At 35.5% G+C, this 3,551-nt stretch overlaps 1 pseudogene; it reads right to left on the bottom strand.

Annotated features, from left to right (window-relative positions):
- Nucleotides 1–998: 998 nt before the first annotated feature.
- LOC131172878 (squalene monooxygenase SE1-like) lies at nt 999–3,551 on the bottom strand (annotated as a pseudogene).

Raw genomic sequence — 3,551 nt, 5'->3', positions numbered from 1 at the left:
AAGCAAAGACAAATCCATGAATATGACACAATTGATAGAACAATACCCAAAAGAGGGAAAAAAATATAAACAAAAACAAGATCCTATCATTTTGTCTTTGTCACTGTACCATGACCAAGCATTTTGTCTCTGTCACGGTACGATATGCCGTTCATGGAGGGCAATATCAATTAAAGTGAACTGACGTTGATTTGTAAATGACAAGTCGTTTGATGATTGGGCAAGTGGAATTTTTGAGTCCGGTGTTCATACTTTTATACGACAACTCGTTTTGACTGGATTCGTTGACAATTTAAAGTACTTGATTTTGTTTTCTACTTGCCACATGTCGATGTATCGAAATGCTTAAATTATCAAATTTTATAAAAGATGGGATACTTATTATTTTTTTCTAATCATTAGTCTATGAAATAAGATTTATTACAATAAATTAAAATTCAAATCAAAGCAAATTTGAGTTATTAATAATTCCATTTGCTTTTATTATTTGAATTTTATATGCATGTGATGTAGTTTAAATTTTATAAATTAGGTAGATTTGAATTACATGATTTTACACGCACATGATTCATGTGCATTGAGTGATATGTTTTAGCATATATGGTGCATCAACTAAGTCCATCGTCTACTATGTCGCGAATTATAAAAATTAGCATATCTCATACCCATACTTGTTGTATGTGCCATGGTGAAACACGGATCAAGGAACACTGTCTTATGGAAACACAAACCAACACAATACATGGTGACATTCCAAATTTTGGAAACAATAGAGGAGCACGCACAAATAATTAAAAATATTTCAAGAAAAGTGTGGTTAAATTACATGTGAAACTTTCGTTTCTAACCAAAGATAATTTGTTAGGAATCTAAAATAAAATTTACACTTCTTAGCTCATCTCCTAAATCGTTAACTTATCTAAAGAAAAAATGAACTGCCACCAACTTTCACCGATTTTAAATCTTTGCATTTCCTATTCTCAAACAACTTGAGATCTTCAATGTGTTAGGGTTATAGGGAAGAACATTTGTCGAACTCCTTCTGCCTTTATGATGGGAAAAATGATTCTTGATGCAACCTGAAACCAAGTAAAAGAAATGTGATAGAGATAAGAACTTTGAAGTCATTTAAAATATAATTATGAAGTCATTGAAATTATTGTTAGCTATACGCACCGAGATCATTCTAGCCCCAATCAAAAAGCGTGGAATTGATGGAAATGGAACTATTAAGCGGCCAACACCAAAGATAGCCACAGCAAAAAATGGAGAACCAAATTCAACGGACGAGGATTTAGTCCAGAGAGTAAAGCGATAGGTCCATTTGAAAATACACCTCCAAGGCTCAAATAGTCAAAACATGCTTGACGCATTTCATTCCTTGCAGGATCAGTTGATGCACTGAATACTTTGTATAAGGCTCCAGCCAGAGTATTTATAGTAGATGCCACAGGCTGAAATGAAATGGATATATAGGGTTAGCACCAATTTTAGTTTCATTGTTGTGGCAAGTATACCACCATATTGTTTATCCAAACTAGATTCTAAAGAATTTAAATCTAGAAATTATAAATTTAGTTCTCATATGCAACTAAGTGAAAATCATTTACTCACTTTGCGTAGTGTGTAGAAGGATTCAAGATACTTGCAAAGGGAAAATGCATCGCTCAGATCATGCAAAGGCCTTAGAAGATTCCTTAATACGACTATATCAGATAGGGCAACAGTCATTCCTCCTCCTGTTAAAGGATGTCTCATGTTAAATGCATCCCCTAACAAAAGAGCACCTGGAGTGGGATGAGGAGCAGCAGGCATGCTTCTATTAGGCATCGTTCTTATGTTTTCTTTGTTAATTGCAAAAACAAATGCATCACGTAGCTCTTGGGGAATCTGAAACATATATAAAAGTTCTTAGATTAGTCTAAAGATTCAAAGATAAATGGCGGTCCAATGCTTATTAAATCGAGTCATTTCTATAATCCCCCTTAGCACTGCAAACTACAAGTATCAAAGCCAAAATGCGAAAAAGAAAAATTAAAAAAAAAAAAATAAATGAATAAATAAAATAAAATAAAAATAAAAATTAGCATGCCCAGAAAACTAAGAATACCTGGGGAGCCACCACAGTTTTCAAGTACTTGGCCATTTCACCATTTGAAATGGATGGTAGATTTTGGCCAGGTATGTCAACCAAGCATCGAATTTCAGAGCTACTAATACGATAGAACAAGATTGGTGAAGGGTCTGCCAGAATAACATGTCCGTGATTTGGGTATGGAAGCTCGCAATTCTCTAAGATCAATGCCACAAAACAGGAGGGGATATCAACCTGTAAAAACCCAAAGTTTCCAAACTTCACTTCAAACTCATGAAAAAGAAAACAGCTACCCAATTTCGCATCTATCAGTGACGTTCGTAGAGAAGCCAATTGGATTCATAGAAGTTTTCGTTTCCAGGTTGAAACATAATCATTACCTTAGGATTACAGAGAGACCGTCGCAAATTTGAAAAACAACCATCGCATACTATTGTAAGTGGAGCACAAGCGGTAAGTTGTTGACCAATTTTAGTTTTGTATTGCACGCCCTTGATTGTCCCCTTTACTTCTAGTAGGGATGTTACTGTCCCTTCCTCCAGTCTTACACTACAAAGAAAATCAGGGGACATATTAACTATTAAAGGCAATAAAATGATGCTATTAATTATGCAGCACGAATTAAAAGATTTTGAACATGAAGGGCATAGCAAAGTGAAAGAAGTAACTTCGGGGTAAATGAAGATTATTACTTGGGTAAAGTTGCAGCTTTTTCACGCATTTGTTTGAATGAAACGTCCGTTGTGAAAACTTCTTCCAGCCACATCTGGATCTGATCTTTGCAAGGGATATGATAGTTTAGTACTTCTCCCATTTTTGTAAAGAGCATATCCAAATACTTGTTGAGCATCAATTTCTTCTACACAATCTGCAACCAAGCATACATGTTAAGAATTAGAGAAAAAGTTCAATAATAGTAGACTCAGACAGAAGGACTGATGGAATTCATACGGATTCAACAATCCATAAAAGATTATAGAAATTTCTTATTCACCTTCAAGGCCCAACTCAATTAATTTCAGGTAACCCCCAGGTTGCAGAAGTTCTCCAACAATTCTGTCAGGCAGAGTCAGGTCCCTTTCAATCACATGCACTCTCCGTCCATCCTGCAATTGAAGGAAGGAAAAGAGGTTAAACTGCCGGATGGGGTAGCTAGTTTTGTGAGCATTCGTCTTATTATAAATTGCCATCTAAAGTAGAGGGAGAAGATTAGATTCACCTTGCCAAGAGTGTAAGCAAGAGCAGACCCAGCAACACCTGCTCCAACTATAATAATATCAGCATTAGTGGCATTTTCCGACTGGCATAACACTTGTTCTGAGCTCTTCACAACTTCATCCCTCATATTTTCCTTTGCTTCTTTAGTTTTCTTCATTCCTCTTGATCTATTCAACAGTACAAACCCCGAAACAGAAGCTAGAATTCCTCCTATTACATATTGATATTCCATTGCCAA

This window comes from Hevea brasiliensis, chromosome 14 (genome assembly GCF_030052815.1).
Source record: "Hevea brasiliensis isolate MT/VB/25A 57/8 chromosome 14, ASM3005281v1, whole genome shotgun sequence".
NCBI lineage: Eukaryota > Viridiplantae > Streptophyta > Magnoliopsida > Malpighiales > Euphorbiaceae > Hevea > Hevea brasiliensis.
The sequence above is the reverse complement of the archived record's forward strand: the minus strand, read 5'-3'. Positions and strand labels throughout refer to the sequence as shown.